Source organism: Triticum urartu, chromosome 7A, assembly GCF_056163025.1.
Source record: "Triticum urartu cultivar PI428250 chromosome 7A, HENAU_Tu73, whole genome shotgun sequence".
Classification (NCBI taxonomy): domain Eukaryota; kingdom Viridiplantae; phylum Streptophyta; class Magnoliopsida; order Poales; family Poaceae; genus Triticum; species Triticum urartu.
The window spans coordinates 201,624,665-201,648,298 of record NC_141879.1 but is presented as its reverse complement, the minus strand read 5'-3'; positions in this window follow the sequence as shown (position 1 = coordinate 201,648,298).

Sequence of the window (23,634 nt, the reverse complement as noted above, 5' to 3'; positions counted from 1 at the left end):
TGCCCCCTGCCACCATATACCTCGATAATACTGTAGCGGAGTTTAGGCGAAGCCCTGCTGCTGTAGTACATCAAGATCGTCACCATGCCGTCGTGTTGACGGAACTCTTCCCCGACACTTTGCTGGATCGGAGTCCGGGGATCGTCATCGAGCTGAACGTGTGCTCGAACTCGGAGGTGCCGTAGTTTCGGTGCTTGATCGGTTGGATCGTGAAGACGTACGACTACTTCCTCTACGTCGTGTCATCGCTTCCGCAGTCGGTCTGCGTTGGGTACGTAGACAACACTCTCCCCCTCGTTGCTATGCATCACATGATCTTGCGTGAGCGTAGGAATTTTTTTGAAATTACTACGAAACCCAACAACTTATGCTATAAAAAGTAGTGATGATTATATTTATAAAACTTGTCATGATTATGATTACCCTTTTTTTTGAACATTACTCCTTTAATGTGGAAACAATTTGTTGTATTCGAGTTTCTTATGATACCCCCACTATTCTGAATGAGGAGAAATTTGCTTATGCGGAGAGTAATAAAAATTCTATGCTTGTAGATCATGAAAAGAATGCTTTATGTGATGGTTATATTGTTGAATTAATTCATGATGCTACTGAAAATTATTATGAGGGAGGAATATATGCTTGTAGGAATATCAATAATAACAAGTTTACTCTCTATGTGCTTAAAATCTTGAAGTTATTCTTGCCTTGCCTTCCTATGCTAGTTAATTTTCATTCCCACAAGTGGTTGCTCACAAAATCCCTATGAATATGAAGTGGGTTAGATTTAAATGTGCTTGTCATATGCTTCATGACGCTCCCGTTATGTTTCAATTCTTATCTTTTATGCGAGCATCATTGAAATCATCATGCCTAGCTAGGGGCATTAAACAATAGCGCTTGTTGGGAGGCAACCCAATTTTATTTTTGTTCCTTGCTTTTTGTTCCTGTTTAGTAATAAATAAATCATCTATCCTCTGTTATTATTGTGTTTTTTATGTTTTAATTAGTGTTTGTGCCAAGTAGAACCTTTGGGAAGACTTGGGTGAAGTCTTTGCGATCTTGCTGTAAAAAATAGAAACTTTAGCGCTCATGAGATTTGCTGCCATTTTTTACTGGACTGTGCGATTAGGTTGATTATTTTTGAAGATGATTAATAGAAAAATTACTCACGTCCACCAATTTATTTCAGAATTTTTGGGGTTACATAAGTATTCGAAACCTACAGATTACTACAGACTATTCTGTTTTTGACAGATTCTGTTTTTCGTGTGTTGTTTGCTTATTTTGATGAATCTATGGCTAGTATCGGAGGGTATGAACCATATAGAAGTTGGAATACAGTAGGTTTAACACCAATATAAATAAATAATGAGTTCATTACAGTACCTTAAGTGGTGGTTTGTTTTGTTATACTAACGGAGCTCATGAGATTTTCTGTTGAGTTTTGTGTTGTGAAGTTTTCAAGTTTTGGGTAAAGATTTGATGGATTATGGAATAGGGAGTGGAAAGAGCCTAAGCTTGGGGATGCCGAAGGCACCCCAACGTAAAATTCAAGGACAAACAAAAGCCTAAGCTTGGGGATGCCCCGGAAGGCATCCCCTCTTTCGTCTTCGTCCATCGGTAACTTTACTTGAGGCTATATTTTTATTCACCACATGATATGTGTCTTGCTTGGAGCGTCATTTTATTTTATTTTGTTTTGCTTTATGTTTGAATAAAATACCAAGGTCTGAAATTCTTAAATGTTAGAGAGTCTTCACATAGTTGCATAATTATTCGACTACTCATTGATCTTCACTTATATCTTTTGGAGTAGTTTGTCATTTGCTCTAGTGCTTCACTTATATCCTTTTAGAGCACGGCGGTGGTTTTATTTTGAAGAAATAGATGAACTCTCATGCTTCACTTATATTATTTTTAGAGTATTTTACAACAGCATGGTAATTTGCTTTGGTTATGAAACTAGTCCTAATATGATAGGCATCCAAGATGGGTATAATAAAAACTTTCATATAAAGTGCATTGAATACTATGAGAAGTTTGATACTTGATAATTGTTTTGAGATATGAAGATGGTAATATTAGAGTCGTGCTAGTTGAGTAATTGTGAATTTGAGAAATACTTGTGTTGAGGTTTGCAAGTCCCGTAGCATGCACGTATGGTAACCGTTGTGTGACAAATTTGAAGCATGAGGTGTTTCTTTGATTGCCTTTCTTATGAGTGGCGGTCGGGGACGAGCGATGGTCTTTTCCTAACAATCTATCCCCCTAGGAGCATGCGCGTAGTGCTTGGTCTTTGATGACTTGTAGATTTTTGCAATAAGTATGTGAGTTCTTTATGACTAATGTTGAGTCCAGGGATTATGCACACTCTCACCCTTCCATCATTGCTAGCCTCTTCGGTACCGTGCATTGCCCTTTCTCACCTTGAGAGTTGGTGCAAACTTCGCCGGTGCATCCAAACCCCGTGATATGATACGCTCTGTCACACATAAACCTCCTTATATCTTCCTCAAAACAGCCACCATACCTACCTATTGTGGCATTTCCATAGCCATTCCGAGATATATTGCCATGCAACTTTCCACCCTTCCGTTCATCATGACACGCATCATCATTGTCATATTGCCTTGCATGATCATGTAGTTGACATTGTATTTGTGGCAAAGCCACCATGCATAAATTATCATACATGCCACTCTTGATTCATTTCCCATCCCGGTACACCACCGGAGGCATTCATATAGAGTCATACTTTGTTCTAGTATCGAGTTGTAATCATTGAGTGGTAAATAAATAGAAGTGTGATGATCATCATTAATAGAGCATTGTCCCCAAAAAAGGAAGAAAGGCCAAATAAAAAAAAAGGGAAAGACCCAAAAAAGAGAAAAGAAATAAAAAGGGACAATGCTACTATCCTTTTTTCCACACTTGTGCTTCAAAGTAGCACCATGATCTTTATGATAGAGAGTCTCTTGTTTTGTCACTTTCATATACTAGTGGGAATTTTTCATTATAGAACTTGGCTTGTATATTCCAACAATGGGCTTCCTCAAATGCCCTAGGTCTTCGTGAGCAAGCAAGTTGGATGCACACCCACTTAGTTTCTTTTGTTAAGCTTTCATACATTTATAGCTCTAATGCATCCGTTGCATGGCAATCCCTACTCCTTGCATTGACATCAATTGATGGGCATCTCCCTAGCCCGTTGATTAGCCGCGTCGATGTGAGACTTTCTCCTTTTTTGTCTTCTCCACATAACCCCCATCATTATATTCTATTCCACCCATAGTGATATATCCATGGCTCAGGCTCATATATTGCATGAAAGTTGAAAAAAGTTTGAGATTACTAAAGTATGAAACAATTGCTTGGCTTGTCATCGGGGTTGTGCATGATGAGAGCATTCTTGTGTGACAAAAATGGAGCATGACCAAACTATATGATTTTGTAGGGATGAACTTTCTTTGGCCATGTTATTTTGAGAAGACATGATTGCTTAGTTAGTATCCTTGAAGTATTATTATTTTTATGTCAATATTAAACTTTTGTCTTGAATCTTTCAGATATGAATATTCATGCCACAATAAAGAAGATTACATTGATAAATATGTTAGGTAGCATTCCACATCAAAAATTCTGTTTTTATCATTTACCTACTCGAGGACGAGCAGGAATTAAGCTTGGGGATGCTTGATACGTCTCCAACATATCTATAATTTTTGATTGTTCCATGCTATTATATTATCCATCCAGGATGTTTTATATGCATTTATATGGTATTTTATATGATTTTCGGGACTAACCTATTAACCTAGAGCCCAGTGCCAATTTCTATTTATCCCTTGTTTTTGAGTCTCACAGAAAAGGAAAACCAAACGGAGTCCAATTGACCTAAAATTTCACGGAGACCATTTTTGGACCAGAAGAGGCCCACGGAGTACCGGAGATGGGCCAGAAGAGTCCCGAGGCCACCATGAGGGTGGGGGCGCGCCCTACTTGTTGGGGAACGTAGTAATTTCAAAAAAATTCCTATGCACACGCAAGATCATGGTGATGCATAGCAACGAGAGGGGAGAGTGTTGTCCACGTACCCTCGTAGACCGAAAGCGGAAGCGTTAGCACAACGCGGTTGATGTAGTCGTACGTCTTCACGATCTGACCGATCAAGTACCGAACGTACGACACCTCCAAGTTCAGCACACGTTCAGCTCGATGATGTCCCTCGAACTCCGATCCAGCCGAGTGTTGAGGGAGAGTTTCGTCAGCATGACGGCGTGGTGACGATGTTCATGTTCTACCGATGCAGGGCTTCGCCTAAGCACCGCTACAGTATTATCGAGGTGAATTATGGTGGAGGGGGGCACCGCACACGGCTACAGTAGGACTCCCCTCCTTTTTCCTAGTTGGATTAGGACTTGGGGGGAAGGAGGAGAGAGGGGAAAGGAAAGGGGGGCGCCGCCCCCCCTCCTTCTCCAATTCGGACTTGGGGGGGAGGGGCGCGCGGCTGCCCCTTGGCCGCCTCTCCTCTTCCTCCACTTGGGCCCATAAGGCCCAATAGCCTCCGGGGGGTTCCGGTAACCCCTCCGGTACTCCGGTAAAATCACTATTTCACCCGGAACACTTCCGATATCCAAACATAGGCTTCCTATATATCAATCTTCATGTCTCGACCATTTCGAGACTCCTCGTCATGTCCGTGATCACATCCAGGACTCCGAACAACCTTCGGTACATCAAAACACATAAACTCATAATAAAACTGTCATCGTAACGTTAAGCGTGCGGACCCTACGGGTTCGAGAACTATGTAGACATGACTGAGACACGTCTCCGGTCAATAACCAATAGCCGAACCTGGATGCTCATATTGTCTCCTACATATTCTACGAAGATTTTTATCAGTCAGACCACATAACAACATACGTTGTTCCCTTTGTCATCGGTATGTTACTTGCCTGAGATTCGATCGTCAGTATCTCAATACCTAGTTCAATATCGTTACCGGCAAGTCTCTTTACTCGTTTCGTAATACATCATCCCACAACTAACTCATTAGTTGCAATGCTTGCAAGGCTTAAGTGATGTGCATTACCGAGAGGGCCCAGAGATATCTCTCCGACAATCGGAGTGACAAATCCTAATCTCGAAATACGCCAACCCAACAAGTACCTTCGGAGACACCTGTAGAGCACATTTATAATCACCCAGTTACGTTGTGACGTTTGGTAGCACACAAAGTGTTCCTCCGGTAAATGGGAGTTGCATAATCTCATAGTCATAGGAACATGTATAAGTCATGAAGAAAGCAATAGCAACAAACTAAACGATCAAGTGCTATGCTAATGGAATGGGTCAAGTCAATCACATCATTATCTAATGATCTGACCCCGTTAATCAAATGACAACTCATGTCTATGGCTAGGAAACTTAACCATCTTTGATTCAATGAGCTAGTCAAGTAGAGGCATACTAGTGACATACTGTTTGTCTATGTATTCACACATGTGTTATGTTTACGGTTAATACAATTCTAGCATGAATAATAAACATTTATCATGATATAAGGAAATAAATAATAACTTTATTATTGCCTCTAGGGCATATTTCCTTCAGTCTCCCACTTGCACTAGAGTCAATAATCTAGTTCACATCGCCATGTGATTTAACATCAATAGTTCACATTACCATGTGATTAACACCCATAGTTCACATTGTCATGTGACCAACACCCAAAGGGTTTACTAGAGTCAATAATCTAGTTCACATCACTATGTGATTAATACCCAAAGAGTACTAACGTGTGATCATGTTTTGCTTGTGAGGGAAGTTTACTCAACGGGTCTGCCACATTCAGATCTGTATGTATTTTGCAAATTTCTATGTCAACAATGCTCTGCACGGAGCTACTCTAGCTAATTGCTCCCACTTTCAATATGTATCCAGATTAAGACTTTGAGTCATCTGGATCAGTGTCAAAACTTGCATCGACGTAACCCTTTACGATGAACCTTTTGTCACCTCCATCATCGAGAAACATATCCTTATTCCACTAAGGATAATTTTGACCAATGTCCAGTGGTCTACTCCTAGATCACTATTGTACTCCCTTGCCAAACACAGGGCAGGGTATACAATAGGTCTGGTACACAGCATGGCATACTTTATAGAACCTATGGCTGAGGCATAGGGAATGACTTTCATTCTCTCTCTATCTTCTACCGCGGTCTGGTTTTGAGTCTTACTCAACTTCACACCTTGTAACAAAGGCAAGAACTCCTTTTTGACTGTTCCATTTTGAACTACTTCAAAATCTTGTCAAGGTATGTACTCATTGAAAAAATTATCAAGCATCTTGATCTATCTCTATAGATCTTGATGCTCAATATGTAAGCAGCTTCACCGAGGTCTTTCTTTGAAAAACTCCTTTCAAACATTCCTTTATGCTTTGTAGAATAATTCTACATTATCTTCGATCAACAATATGTCATTCACATATACTTATCAGAAATGCCGTAGTGCTCCCACTCACTTTCTTGTAAATACAGGCTTCACCGCAAGTCTGTATAAAACTATATGCTTTGATCAACTTATCAAAGCGTATATTCCAACTCTGAGATGCTTGCACCAGTCCATAGATGGATCGCTGGAGCTTGCATATTTTGTTAGTACCTTTAGGATTGACAAAACCTTCTGGTTGCATCATATACAACTCTTCTTTAATAAATTCATTAAGGAATGCAGTGTTTTTATCCATTTGCCAGATTTCATAAAATGCGGCAACTGCTAACATGATTCGGACAGACTTAAGCATAGATACGAGTGAGAAAATCTCATCATAGTCAACACCTTGAACTTGTCAAAAACCTTTTTGCGACAATTCTAGCTTTGTAGATAGCAACACTACTATCACCGTCCGTATTCCTCTTGAAGATCCATTTAATCTCAATGGCTTGCTGATCAATGGGCAAGTCAATCAAAGTCCATACTTTGTTCTCATACATCGATCTCATCTCAGATTTCATGGCCTCAAGCCATTTTGCGGAATCTGGGCTCATCATAGCTTCCTCATAGTTCGTAGGCTTGTCATGGTCAAGTAACATGACCTCCAAAACAGGATTACCATACCACTCTGGTGCGGATCTTACTCTGGCTTACCTATGAGGTTCGGTAGTAACTTGATCTAAAGTTACATGATCATCATCATTAGCTTCCTCACTAATTGGTGTAGTAGTCACAGGAACAGATTTCTGTGATGAACTACTTTCCAATAAGAGAGCAGGTACAATTACCTCATCAAGTTCTACTTTCCTCCCACTCACTTCTTTCGATAGAAACTTCTTCTCTAGAAAGGATCCATTCTCAGCAATGAATATCTTGCCTTCGGATCTGTGATAGAAGGTGTACCCAACATTTTCTTTTGGGTATCCTATGAAGATGCACTTCTCAGATTTGGGTTTGAGCTTATCAGGTTGAAACTTTTTCACATAAGCATTGCAACCTTAAACTTTAAGAAACGACAACTTAGGTTTCTTGCCAAACCATAGTTCATACGGTGTCATCTCAACGGATTTAGATGGTGCCCTATTTAACGTGAATGTAGCTGTCTCTAATGCATAACCCCAAAACGATAGTGATAAATCGGTAAGAGACATCATAGATCGCACCATATCTAATAAAGTACGGTTACGATGTTCGGACACACCATTACACTGTGGTGTTCCAGGTGGCGTGAGTAGTGAAACTATTTCACATTGTTTTAACTAAAGGCCAAACTCGCAACTCAAATATTTTACTTCTGCGATCATATCGTAGAAACTTTTATTTTTGTTACGATGATTCTCCACTTCACTCTGAAATTCTTTGAACTTTTCAAATGTTTCGGACTTGTGTTTCATCAAGTAGATATACTCATATCTGCTCAAATCATCTGTGAAGATCAGAAAATAATGATACCTGCCGCGAGCCTCAATATTCATTGGACCACATACATCAGTATGTATGATTTCCAACAAATCTGTAGCTCGCTCCATTGTTCCGGAGAACGGAGTCTTAGTCATCTTCCCCATGAGGCATGGTTCGCAAGCATCAACTGATTCATAATCAAGTGATTCCAAAATCCCATCAGCATGGATTTCCTTCATGCGCTTTACACCAATATGACCTAAATGGCAGTGCCACAAATAAGTTGCACTATCATTATTAACTTTGCATCTTTTGGCTTCAATATTATGAATATGTGTATCACTATGATCGAGATTCAACAAACCATTTTCATTGGGTGTATAACCATAGAAGGTTTTATTCATGCAAACATAATAACAATTATTCTCTAACTTAAATGAATAACCTATTGCAATAAACATGATCAAATCATATTCATGCTCAACGCAAACACCAAATAAAATTTATTTTAGGTTTAACACTAATCCCGAAAGTATAGGGAGTGTGCGATGATGATCATATCAATCTTGGAACCATTTCCAATACACATCGTCACTTCACCCTTAACTAGTCTCTGTTCATTCTGCAACTCCTGTTTCGAGTTACTATGCTTAGCAACTGAACTAGTATCAAATACTAAGGGGTTGCTATAAACATTAGTAAAGTACACATCAATAACATGTATATCAAATATACCTATGTTCACTTTGCCATCCTTCTTATCCGCCAATTACTTGGGGCAGTTCCGTTACTAGTGACTAGTCCCTTTGAAGTAAAAGCACTTAGTCTCAGGCCTAGGTCCAGACTTGGGCTTCTTCACTTGAGCAACAACTTGCTTGCCGTTCTTCTTGAAGATCCCCTTCTTCCCTTTGCCCTTTTCTTGAAACTAGTGGTCTTGTTAACCATCAACACTTGATGCTTTTCTTGATTTCTACCTTCGTCGATTTCAGCATCATGAAGAGCTTGGGAATCGTTTCCATTATCCCTTGAATATTATAGTTCATCACGAAGTTCTACTAACTTGGTGATGGTCACTAGAGAATTCTTTCAATCACTATTTTATCTGGAAGATTAAATCCCACTTGATTCAAGCGATTGTAGTAGCCAGACAATCTGAGCACATGCTCACTGGTTGAGCTATTATCCTCCATCTTTTAGCTATAGAACTTGTTGGAGACTTCATATCTCTCAACTCGGGTATTTACTTGAAATATAAACTTCAACTCCTTGAACATCTCATATGGTCCATGACGTTCAAACGTCTTTGAAGTCCCGATTCCAAGCCGTTTAAGCATGGTGCACTAAACTATCAAGTAGTCATCATATTGAGCTAGCCAAACGTTCATAACATCCGCATCTGCTCCTGCAATAGGTTTGTCACCTAGGGGTGCATCAAGGACATAATTCTTCTGTGCAGCAATGAGGATAAACCTCAGATCACAGATCCAATCTGCATCATTGCTACTAACATCTTTCAACTTAGTTTTCTCTAGGAACATATCAAAAATAAAACAGGGGAGCTAAACGCGAGCTATTGATCTACAACATAGATATGCTAATACTACCAGGACTAAGTTCATGATAAATTTAAGTTCAATTAATCATATTACTTAAGAACTCCCACTTAGAAAGACATCCCTCTAATCTTCCAAGTGATCACGTGATCCAAATCAACTAAACCATAACCGATCATCACGTGAAATGGAGTAGTTTTCAATGGTGAACATCACTATGTTGATCATATCTACTATATGATTCACGCTCGACCTTTCGGTCTCAGTGTTCCGAGGCCATATCTGCATATGCTAGGCTCGTCAAGTTTAACCTGAGTATTCTGCGTGTGCAAAACTGGCTTGCACCCGTTGTAGATGGGCGTAGAGCTTATCACACCCGATCATCACCTGGTGTCTGGGCACGACGAACTTTGGCAACGGTGCATACTCAGGGAGACCACTTTTTATCTTGAAATTTAGTGAGATATCATCTTATAATGCTACCGTCAATCAAAGCAAGATAACATGCATAAAAGATAAACATCACATGCAATCAAAATATGTGACATGATATGGCCATCATCATCTTGTGCCTTTGATCTCCATCTCCAAAGCTTCGTCATGATTTCCATCGTCACCGGCATGACACCATGATCTCCATCATCTTGATCTATATCAATGTGTCATCACATGGTCGTCTCGCCAACTATTGCTCTTGCAACTATTGCTATCGCATAGCGATAAAGTAAAGCAATTATTTGGCGCTTGCATCTTATGCAATAAAGAGACAACCATAAGGCTTCTGCTAGTTGCCAATAACTTCAACAAAACATGATCATCTTATACAACAACTTATATCTCATCACGTTTTGACCATATCACAACACAACATGCCCTGCAAAAACAAGTTAGACGTCCTCTACTTTGTTGTTGCAAGTTTTACGTGGCTGCTACGGGCTTAGCAAGAACTGTTCTTACCTACGCATCAAAACCACAACGATAGTTTGTCAAGTTAGTGTTGTTTTAACCTTCTCAAGGACCGGGCGTAGCCACACTCGGTTCAACTAAAGTTGGAGAAACTGACACCCGCTAGTCACCTGTGTGCATAGCACGGCGGTAAAACGAGTCTCGCGTAAGCGTACACGTAATGCCGGTCCGGGCCGCTTCATCCAACAATACCGCTGAACCAAAGTGTGACATGCTGGTAAGCAGTATGACTTATATCGCCCACAACTGACTTGTGTTCTACTCGTGCATATTACATCAACGTATAAAACCTAGCTCTGATGCCACTGTTGGGGAACATAGTAATTTCAAAAAATTTCCTACGCACACGCAAGATCATGGTGATGCATAGCAACGAGAGGGGAGAGTGTTGTCCACGTACCCTCGTAGACCAAAAGCGGAAGCGTTAGCACAACGCGGTTGATGTAGTCGTACATCTTCACGATCCGACCGATCAAGTACCGAACGTACGACACCTCCGAGTTTAGCACATGTTCAACTCAATGACGTCCCTCGAACTCCGATACAACCGAGTGTTGAGGGAGAGTTTCGTCAGCATGATAGTGTGGTGAAGATGTTGATGTTCTACCGATGCAGGGCTTTGCCTAATCACCGCTACAGTATTATCGAGGTGAATTATGGTGGAGGGGGCACCGCACACGGCTAAGAGATCAATGATCAATTGTTGTGTCTCTGGGGTGCCCCCCTGCCCCCATATATAAAGGAGGAAGGAGGGGTGCGGCACGCCATAGGAGGAGGCGCCCCGGAGGAGTCCTACTCCCTTCGGGAGTAGGACTCCCCTCCTTTTTCCTAGTTGGATTAGGACTTGGGGGGAGGAGGAGAGAGGTGAAAGGAAAGGGGGGCGCCGCCCCCCTCCTTGTCCAATTCGGACTTGGGGGGGAGGGGCGTGCGGCTGCCCCTTGGCCGCCTCTCCTCTTCCTCCACTTGGGCTCATAAGGCCCAATAGCCTCCGGTGGGTTCCGGTAACCCCTCCGGTACTCCGGTAAAATCACTATTTCACCCGGAACACTTCCGATATCCAAACATAGGCTTCCTATATATCAATCTTCATGTCGACCATTTTGAGACTCCTCTTCATGTCCGTGATCACATCCGGGACTCCGAACAACCTTCGGTACAACAAAACACATAAACTCATAATAAAACTATCATCGTAACGTTAGGCATGCGGGCCCTACGGGTTTGAGAACTATGTAGACATGACCAAGACACGTCTCCGGTCAATAACCAATAGCGGAACCTGGATACGTGTCTCGATGACATCACATCCAGGTTCCGCTATTGGTTATTGACCGGAGACGTGTCTCGGTCATGTCTACATTGTTTTCGAACCCGTAGGGTCCGCACGCTTAAGGTTACGATGACAGTTATATTATGAGTTTATGCATTTTGATGTACCAAAGGTTGTTCGGAGTCCCGGATGTGATCACGGACATGATGAGGAGTTTCGAAATGTTCGAGACATAAATATTGATATATTGGAAGCCTATGTTTGGATAACGGAAGTGTTCCGGGTGAAATCGGGATTTTACCGGAGTACCGGGAGGTTACCGGAACCCCCCGGGAGGTATATGGGCCTTAGTGGGCCTTAGTGGAAGAAGAGAAGAGGCTGCCAGGGCTGGGCCGCGCGCCCCTCCACCCCTAGTCCGAATAGGATAAGGAGAGAGGGGGCCGGCGCCCCCCTCCTTCTCTCTCTCGCTTTTCCCACCTCACGAATCCTATTCCAACTAGGAAAGGGGGGGAGTCCTACTCCCAGAGGGAGTAGGACTCCTCCTGGCGCGCCTCTCCTGGCCGGCCGGCCCCCCTCCCTTGAACCTTTATATACGGAGGCAGGGGCACCCCCTAGAGACATAAGTTGATCCACGTGATCATATTCTTAGCCGTGTGCGGTGCCCCCTTCCACCATAGTCCTCGATAATATTGTAGCGGTGCTTAGGCGAAGCCCTGCGACAGTAGTACATCAAGATCGTCACCACGCCGTCATGCTGACGGAACTCTTCCCCGACACTTTGCTAGATCGGAGTCCGGGGATCGTCATCGAGCTGAACGTGTGCTAGAACTCGGAGGTGCCGTAGTTTCGGTGCTTGATCGGTCGGGCCGTGGAGACGTACGACTACATCAACCAAACGCTTCCGTTGTCGATCTACAAGGGTACGTAGATCACACTCTCCCCCTCTCGTTGCTATGCATCACCATGATCTTGCGTGAGCGTAGGATTTTTTTTTGAAATTACTACGAAACCCAATAGTGGTATCAGAGCCTAGGTTTTATATGTTGATGTTATATGCACGAGTAGAACACAAGTGAGTTGTGGGCGATATAAGTCATACTGCTTATCAGCATGTCATACTTTGGTTCAGCGGTATTGTTGGACGAAGCGGCCCAGACCAACATTACGCGTACGCTTACGCGAGACCGGTTCTCCCGACGTGCTTTGCACATAGGTGGCTTGCGGGTGATAGTTTCTCCAACTTTAGTTGAACCGAGTGTGGCTATGCCCGGTCCTTGCGAAGGTTAAAACAGCACCAACTTGACAAACTATCATTGTGGTTTTGATGCGTAGGTAAGATTGGTTCTTGCTTAAGCCCGTAGCAGCCACGTAAAACTTGCAACAACAAAGTAGAGGACGTCTAACTTGTTTTTGCAGGGCATGTTGTGATGTGATATGGTCAAGACATGATGCTAAATTTTATTGTATGAGATGATCATGTTTTGTAACCGAGTTATTGGCAACTGGCAGGAGCCATATGGTTGTCGCTTTATTGTATGCAATGCAATCGCGCTGTAATGCTTTACTTTATCACTAAGCGGTAGTGATAGTCGTGGAAGCATAAGATTGGTGAGACGACAATGATGCTACGATGGAGATCAAGGTGTCGCGCCGGTGACGATGGTGATCATGACGGTGCTTCGGAGATGGAGATCACAAGCACAAGATGATGATGGCCATATCATATCACTTATATTGATTGCATGTGATGTTTATCTTTTATGCATCTTATCTTGCTTTGATTGATGGTAGCATTATAAGATGATCTCTCACTAAATTATCAAGAAGTGTTCTCCCTGAGTATGTGCCGTTGCGAAAGTTCTTCGTGCTGAGACACCACGTGATGATCGGGTGTGATAGGCTCTACGTTCAAATACAACGGGTGCAAAACAGTTGCACACGCGGAATACTCAGGTTATACTTGACGAGCCAAGCATATACAGATATGTTCTCGGAACACGGAGACCGAAAGGTCGAGCATGAATCATGTAGTAGATATGATCAACATAGTGATGTTCACCAATGAAACTACTCCATCTCACGTGATGATCGGACATGGTTTAGTTGATTTGGATCACGTAATCACTTAGAGGATTAGAGGGATGTCTATCTAAGTGGGAGTTCTTTAAGTAATATGATTAACTGAACCTAAATTTATCATGAACTTAGTACCTGATAGTATCTTGCTTGTTTATGTATGATTGTAGATAAATGGCCCATGCTGTTGTTCTGTTGAATTTTAATGCGTTCCTTGAGAAAGCAAAGTTGAAAGATGATGGTAGCAATTACACGGACTGGGTCCGTAACTTGAGGATTATCCTCATTGCTGCACAGAAGAATTACGTCCTAGAAGCACTGCTGGGTGCCAGGCCTGCTGCTGGAGCAACACCAGATGTTGTGAACGTCTGGCAGAGCAAAGCTGATGACTACTCGATAGTTCAGTGTGCCATGCTTTACGGCTTAGAACCGGGACTTCAACGACGTTTTGAACGTCATGGAGCATATGAGATGTTCCAGGAGTTGAAGTTAATATTTCAAGCAAATGCCCGGATTGAGAGATATGAAGTCTCCAATAAGTTCTATAGCTGCAAGATGGAGGAGAACAGTTCTGTCAGTGAGCATATACTCAAAATGTCTGGGTATAATAATCACTTGATTCAAATGGGAGTTAATCTTCCAGATGATTGCATCATTGACAGAATTCTCCAATCACTGCCACCAAGCTACAAGAGCTTCGTGATGAACTACAATATGCAAGGGATGAATAAGACTATTCCCGAGCTCTTCGCAATGCTGAAAGCTGCGGAGGTAGAAATCAAAAAGGAGCATCAAGTGTTGATGGTCAACAAGACCACTAGTTTCAAGAAAAAGGACAAAGGGAAGAAGAAGGGGAACTTCAAGAAGAACAGCAAGCAAGTTGCTGCTCAAGAGAAGAAACCCTAGTCTGGACCTAAGCCTGAAACTGAGTGCTTCTACTACAAGCAGACTGGTCACTGGAAGCGGAACTGCCCCAAGTATTTGGCGGATAAGAAGGATGGCAAGGTGAACAAAGGTATATGTGATATACATGTTATTGATGTGTACCTTACTAATGCTCACAGTAGCACCTGGGTATTTTATACTGGTTCTGTTGCTAATATTTGCAACTCGAAACAGGGACTACGGATTAAGCGAAGATTGGCTAAGGATGAGGTGACGATGCGCGTGGGAAACGGTTCCAAAGTTGATGTGATCGCAGTCGGCACGCTACCTCTACATCTACCTTCGGGATTAATATTAGACCTAAATAATTGTTATTTGGTGCCAGCGTTAAGCATGAACATTATATCTAGATCTTGTTTGATGCGAGACGGTTATTCATTTAAATCAGAGAATAATGGTTGTTCTATTTATATGAGTAATATCTTTTATGGTCATGCACCCTTGAAGAGTGGTCTATTCTTATTGAATCTCGATAGTAGTGACACACATATTCATAATGTTGAAGCCAAAAGATGCAGAGTTGATAATGATAGTGCAACTTATTTGTGGCACTGCTGTTTAGGTCATATCGGTGTAAAGCGCATGAAGAAACTCCATACTGATGGACTTTTGGAACCACTTGATTATGAATCACTTGGTACTTGCGAACCGTGCCTCATGGGCAAGATGACTAAAACGCCGTTCTCCGGTACTATGGAGAGAGCAACAGATTTGTTGGAAATCATACATACAGATGTATGTGGTCCGATGAATATTGAGGCTTGTGGCGGATATCGTTATTTTCTCACCTTCACAGATGACTTAAGCAGATATGGGTATATCTACTTAATGAAACATAAGTCTGAGACATTGGAAAAGTTCAAAGAATTTCAGAGTGAAGTTGAAAATCATCGTAACAAGAAAATAAAGTTTCTACGATCTGATCATGGAGGAGAATATTTGAGTTACGAGTTTGGTGTACATTTGAAACAATGCGGAATAGTTCGCAACTCACGCCACCCGGAACACCACAGCGTAATGGTGTGTCCGAATGTCGTAATCATACTTTACTAGATATGGTGCGATCTATGATGTCTCTTACTGATTTACCGCTATCGTTTTGGGGTTATGCTTTGGAGACGGACGCATTCACGTTAAATAGGGCACCATCAAAATCCGTTGAGACGACGCCTTATGAACTATGGTTTGGCAAGAAACCAAAGTTGTCGTTTCTGAAAGTTTGGGGCTGCGATGCTTATGTGAAAAAGCTTCAACCTGATAAGCTCGAACCCAAATCGGAGAAATGTGTCTTCATAGGATATCCAAAGGAGACTATTGGATACACCTTCTATCATAGATCCGAAGGCAAGACTTTTGTTGCTAAGTTTGGAAACTTTCTGGAGAAGGAGTTTCTCTCGAAAGAAGTGAGTGGGAGGAAAGTAGAACTTGACGAGGTAACTGTACCTGCTCCCTTATTGGAAAGTAGTGCATCACAGAAAACTGTTTTTGTGACACCTACACCAATTAGTGAGGAAGCTAATGATAATGATCATGAAACTTCAGAACAAGATACTACTGAACCTCGTAGATCAACCAGAGTGAGATCCGCACCAGAGTTGTACGGTAATCCTGTTCTGGAAGTCATGCTACTAGATCATGATGAACCTACGAACTATGAAGAAGCGATGGTGAGCCCAGATTCCGCAAAATGGCTTGAAGCCATGAAATCTGAGATGGGATCCATGTATGAGAACAAAGTATGGACTTTGGTTGACTTGCCCAATGATCGGCAAGCAATTGAGAATAAATGGATCTTCAAGAAGAAGACTGACGCCGATGGTAATATTACTGTCTACAAAGCTCGACTTGTCGCAAAAGGGTTTCGACAAGTTCAAGGGATTGACTATGATGAGACCTTCTCACCTGTAGCGATGCTTAAGTCTGTCCGGATCATGTTAGCAATTGCCGCATTTTATGATTATGAAATTTGGCAGATGGATGTCAAAACTGCATTCCTGAATGGATCTCTGGAAGAAGAGTTGTATATGATGCAACCGGAAGGTTTTGTCGATCCAAAGGGAGCTAACGAAGTGTGCAAGCTCCAGCGATCCATTTATGGACTGGTGCAAGCCTCTCGGAGTTGGAATAAACGCTTTGATAGTGTGATCAAAGCATTTGGTTTTATACAGACTTTTGGAGAAGCCTGTATTTACAAGAAAGTGAGTGGGAGCTCTGTGGCATTTCTGATATTATATGTGGATGACATATTACTGATCGGAAATGATACAGAATTTCTGGATAGCATAAAGGGATACTTGAATAAGAGTTTTTCAATGAAAGACCTCGGTGAAGCTGCTTACATATTAGGCATAAAGATCTATAGAGATAGATCAAGACGTTTAATTGGACTTTCACAAAGCACATACCTTGACAAGATTTTGAAGAAGTTCAAAATGGATCAAGCAAAGAAAGGGTTCTTGCCTGTGTTACAAGGTGTGAAGTTGAGTCAGACTCAATGCCCGACCACTGCAGAAGATAGAGAGAAAATGAAAGATGTTCCCTATGCTTCAGCCATAGGCTCTATCATGTATGCAATGCTGTGTACCAGACCTGATGTGTGCCTTGCTATAAGTCTAGCAGGGAGGTACCAAAGTAATCCAGGAGTGGATCACTGGACAGCGGTCAAGAACATCCTGAAGTACCTGAAAAGGACTAAGGATATGTTTCTCGTATATGGAGGTGACAAAGAGCTCATCGTAAACGGTTACGTTGATGCAAGCTTTGACACTAATCCGGACGATTCTAAATCGCAAACCGGATACGTGTTTACATTAAATAGTGGAGCTATCAGTTGGTGCAGTTCTAAACAAAGCATCGTGGCGGGATCTACGTGTGAAGCGGAATACATAGCTGCTTCGGAAGCAGCAAATGAAGGAGTCTGGATGAAAGAGTTCATATCCGATCTAGGTGTCGTACCTAGTGCATCGGGTCCAATGAAAATCTTTTGTGACAATACTGGTGCAATTGCCTTGGCGAAGGAATCCAGATTTCACAAGAGAACCAAGCACATCAAGAGACGCTTCAATTCCATTCGGGATTTAGTCCAGGTGCGAGACATAGAGATTTGTAAGATACATACGGATCTGAATGTTGCAGACCCGTTGACTAAGCCTCTTCCATGAGCAAAACATGATCAGCACCAAGGCTCCATGGGTGTTAGAATCATTACTGTGTAATCTAGATTATTGACTCTAGTGCAGGTGGGAGACTGAAGGAAATATGCCCTAGAGGCAATAATAAAGTTATTATTTATTTCCTTATATATCATGATAAAAGTTTATTATTCATGCTAGAATTGTATTAAACCGGAAACATGATACATGTGTGAATACATAGACAAACAGAGTGTCACTAGTATGCCTCTACTAGACTAGCTTGTTAATCAAAGATGGTTATGTTTCCTAACCATGGACAAAGAGTTGTCATTTGATTAACAGGATCACATCATTAGTTGAATGATCTGATTGACATGACCCATTCCATTAGCTTAGCACCCGATCGTTTAGTATGTTGCTATTGCTTTCTTCATGACTTATACATGTTCCTATGACTATGAGATTATGCAACTCCCGTTTGCCAGAGGAACACTTTGTGTGCTACCAAACTCACAACGTAACTGGGTGATTATAAAGGAGCTCTACAGGTGTCTCCAAAGGTACATGTTGGGTTGGCGTATTTCGAGATTAGGATTTGTCACTTCGATTGTTGGAGAAGTATCTCTGGGCCCTCTCGGTAATGCACATCACTTAAGCCTTGCAAGCATTGCAACTAATGAGTTAGTTGCGGGATGATGTATTACAGAACGAGTAAAGAGACTTGCCGGTAACGAGATTGAACTATGTATGGGATACCGACGATCGAATCTCCGGCAAGTAACATACCGATGACAAAGGGAACAACGTATGTTGTTATGCGGTCTGACCGATAAAGATGTTCGTAGAATATGTAGGAGCCAATATGAGCATCCAGGTTCCGCTATTGGTTATTGACCGGAGACGTGTCTCGGTCATGTCTACATTGTTCTCAAACCCGTAGGGTCCGCACGCTTAAGTTTTCGATGACAGTTATATTATGAGTTTATGAGTTTTGATGTACCGAACGTGTTCGGATTGCCGAATGTGATCACGGACATGACGAGGAGTCTCGAAATGGTCGAGACATAAAGATTGATATATTGGAAGCCTATGTTTGGATAACGGAAGTGTTCCGGGTGAAATCAGGATTTTACCGGAGTACCGGGAGGTTACCGGAACCCCCCGGGAGGTATATGGGCCTTAGTGGGCCTTAGTGGAAGAAGAGAAGAGGCAGCTAGGGATGGGCCGCGCGCCCCTCCACCCCTAGTCCGAATAGGACAAGGAGAGAGGGGGCCGGCGCCCCCCTCCTTCTCTCTCTTTTCCCACCTCACGAATCCTATTCCAACTAGGAAAGGGGGGAGTCCTACTCCCAGAGGGAGTAGGACTCCTCCTGGCGCGCCTCTCCTGGCCGGCTGGCCCCCCTCCCTTGAACCTTTATATACGGAGGCAGGGGCACCCCCTAGAGACACAAGTTGATCCACGTGATCATATTCTTAGCCGTGTGCGGTGCCCCCTTCCACCATAGTCCTCGATAATATTGTAGCGGTGCTTAGGCGAAGCCCTGTGACAGTAGTACATCAAGATCGTCACCACGCCGTCGTGCTGACGGAACTCTTCCCCGACACTTTGCTGGATCGGAGTCCGGGGATCGTCATCGAGCTGAACGTGTGCTAGAACTCGGAGGTGCCGTAGTTTCGGTGCTTGATCGGTCGGGCCGTGGAGACGTACGACTACATCAACCAAAGGCTTCCGTTGTCGATCTACAAGGGTACGTAGATCACACTCTCCCCCTCTCGTTGCTATGCATCACCATGATCTTGCGTGAGCGTAGGAAATTTTTTGAAATTACTACGAAACCCAACACTACTTTCCAATAAGGGAGCATGTGCAGTTACCTCATCAAGTTCTACTTTCCTCCCACTCACTTCTTTCGAGAGAAACTCCTTCTCTAGAAAGGATCCATTCTCAGCAATGAATATCTTGCCTTCGGATATGTGATAGAAGGTGTACCCAACATTTTCTTTTGGGTATCCTATGAAGATGCATTTCTCAGATTTGGGTTTGAGCTTATCAGGTTGAAACTTTTTCACATAAGCATTCCAACCTCAAACTTTAAGAAACGACAGCTTAGGTTTCTTGCCAAACCATAGTTCATACGGTGTCGTCTCAACAGATTTAGATGGTGCCCTATTTAACGTGATTGTAGATGTCTCTAATGCATAACCCCAAAACGATAGTGGTAAATCGGTAAGAGACATCATAGATCGCACCGTATCTAATAAAGTACGGTTACGATGTTTAGACACACCATAACACTGTGGTGTTCCAGGTGGCGTGAGTAGTGAAACTATTTCACATTATTTTAACTGAAGGCCAAACTCGTAACTCAAATATTTTACTTCGGCGATCATATCATAGAAACTTTTATTTTTGTTTTGATGATTCTCCACTTCACTTTGAAATTCTTTGAACTTTTCAAATATTTTGGACTTGTGTTTCATCAAGTAGGTATACTCATATCTGCTCAAATCATATGTGAAGATCAGAAAATAATGATACCTGCCGCGAGCCTCAATATTCATCAGACCACATACATCAGTATGTATGATTTCCAACAAATCTGTTGCTCGCTCCATTGTTCCGGAGAACGGAGTCTTAGTCATCTTGCCCATGAGGCATGGTTCGCAAGCATCAACTAATTCATAATCAAGTGATTCCAAAAGCCCATCAGCATGGATTTCCTTCATGCGCTTTACACCAATATGACCTAAACTGCAGTGCCACAAATAAGTTGCACTATCATTATTAACTTTGCATCTTTTGGCTTCAATATTATGAATATGTGTATCACTATGATCGAGATTCAACAAACCATTTTCACTGGGTGTATAACCATAGAAGGTTTTATTCATGTAAACATAATAACAATTATTCTCTAACTTAAATGAATAACCTATTGCAATAAACATGATCAAATCATATTGATGCTCAACGCAAACACCAAATAAAATTTATTTTAGGTTTAACACTAATCCCGAAAGTATAGGGAGTGTGCGATGATGATCATATCAATCTTGGAACCATTTCCAATACACATCGTCACTTCACCCTTAACTAGCCTCTGTTCATTCTGCAACTCCTGTTTCGAGTTACTATGCTTAGCAACTGAACTAGTATCAAATACTAAGGGGTTGCTATAAACATTAGTAAAGTACACATCAATAACATGTATATCAAATATACCTATGTTCACTTTGCCATCCTTCTTATCCGCCAATTACTTGGGGCAGTTCCGTTACTAGTGACTAGTCCCTTTGAAGTAAAAGCACTTAGTCTCAGGCCTAGGTCCAGACTTGGGCTTCTTCACTTGAGCAACAACTTGCTTGCCGTTCTTCTTGAAGATCCCCTTCTTCCCTTTGCCCTTTTCTTGAAACTAGTGGTCTTGTTAACCATCAACACTTGATGCTTTTCTTGATTTCTACCTTCGTCGATTTCAGCATCACGAAGAGCTTGGGAATCGTTTCCGTTATCTACCACAATATACCTGGAAACTTGCAAATGGGACAATAGTTCAAGTCCGCATAGTCAAGCTTAAATAAGGCACATCCTTTCTCACAGGCATGTATCTTCTCATAGGGCATCTTCAGTGCACGGAGGATTTTGTCCGACTGGTACAGGTTTGCAGGCATTACATGGCCTTTGGGTAGAAAGCGTCCAAATACTGTCATAATTGCGTTGTAGCATTTCTGCCCAAGTTGAACTGAGCCTTCAGAGACATTACTTGTGAGATGGCATCCAACTGACAAAGCTCAGTGTGCTTGTGGAGCGGATGTTTTGAAGACTCCAACATTTCATTGAAGGCCTTTGCAGATTCCTCCATCTCCTCATCCGAACCCCGAGCATCATCATAGTCTTGCACCATGTTTTCCATCCCGGTACCATGCTCGTCGGTGCGACGACGATCCACCTCAGCTCGGTCACGTTGGGCAGACTCACCATGAAATGTCCACACCGTATAATCGGGCGTAAAGCCACTCTTCTACAGGTGTTTGCCCATTTCATCCTCTGTCCTCTTTTCCCAATTGCCGCACCGGAAATAGGGGCACCAGGTTTTCCTCTGGCCATTTGCAAATGCGGCTTGCACAAACCCCTTGGTTTTTGTGAACCATTCAGCGCTCCATTTGTTCTGACCAGTGTGACCAGTATACATCCACGCACGATTACTCATCTGGACTTTCAGAGCTACTGGACACACAACAATTATATATATAATTCACCATGTATATATTAATCAGTTGATCTACTTTGTCAATTTTATTACGTCCATGCAACCTACACTCTAATAGGTAATGATAGGTCATAATCCCAGCCGAGTATGTGTAGATTGGGTTCATTTTCCCATGCTATGCTCCGGATCCGACGCAAAATTTCGGTAGCACCTCCCCGCTGTTCTCCTGATACACGTCTCCGCAATAAACAGAGAGGATGTGTACCCGAAGAACAACAGGGGAGGCACTGACGAAATTTATGCATCGGATCCGGAGCAAAGCATATGGGAAAACGAACCCAATCTACACATACTCGGGCTGTCCATGGATAGCGTTGGACAATTCGAAAGAATCAAGGTTATAAATATGCAAATGCATGCATATTTATAACTATGACGCTTTCGAACGGGAGACACATATTGGTTACGCATACTGATGATTCAAGACACATATATAGCTAGCTATCAAGTTTCATCGGCACGAACACCAGAACAGAGCAAATAATTAATGGGGGAGGAGGAAATGTCATTTGTGCTCACCCACGAACGAAGGGGCAGAGCTCGTCAAACACACGGCGAGGTCGTCGAACACCAAACCTCGCAGCGATGAAACAACTGCACATTTAAACCTACCCGATCAACACAATTATATATGATGTTTTTCATAACAAAATCGAAAAATATATGACCTAACTAATAATTCACAAATATATGACCCCGTCGGCCTCTGGAAGGCCAAAGAACTCCTTTTCGGGAGGTGTCGGGGGTCGGGGTGTCGTGTCGGTGTCGGGGCCGGGGTGTCGAGGTCGGGGGGTCGGGTGTCGGGGTGTCGTGTCGCGGTCGGGGTGTGGTGTCGGGGTGTCGGGGTCGGGGTGTCGGGGTCAGGGGATCGGGTGTCGGGGTGCCGTGTCGGGGTCGGGGTGCTGTTTCGGGGTCGGGGGGTCGGGGTGTCGTGTCGGGGTCGGGGTGTCGGGGTCGGGTGTCGGGGTGTGGTGTCGGGGTCGGGGTGTGGTGTCGGGGTCGGGGGGTCAGGGGGTCGGGTGTCAGGGTCTCGTGTCGAGGTCGGGGTGTCGTGTCGGGGTGTCGGGGTCGGGGTGTCGGGGTCAGGGGGGTCGAGGTGTCGGGGTGTGGTGTCGGGGTCAGGGGGTCGGGGTGTTTCCTTCTATCCTTCTTCTTCTTTCTTTCTCTTCTTCTTCTTCTTCTTTCCTTTCTTCTTCTTCTTCTTTCATCTTTTTTCTACTTTTTACTTCTTTTTTCTTCTTTTCTTCTTCTTCTACTTCTTTTCTTCTTTTCTTCTTCTACTTCTTCTACTTCTTTTCGTCTTATTCTTTTTTCATCTTTTTTCTACTTCTTTTCTTTTCTTCCTTTCTTCTTCTTCTACTTCTTTTCTTCTTTTTCCTTTTTCATCTTTTTTCTACTTCTTTTCTTTTCTTCTTCTTCTACTACTTCTTCTAATTCTTTTCTAACACTAACACTAAGACAATCTAGCACTAACAATTAAACAGCAAACAAATGAAGAAACAGAAAGAAAAAAGA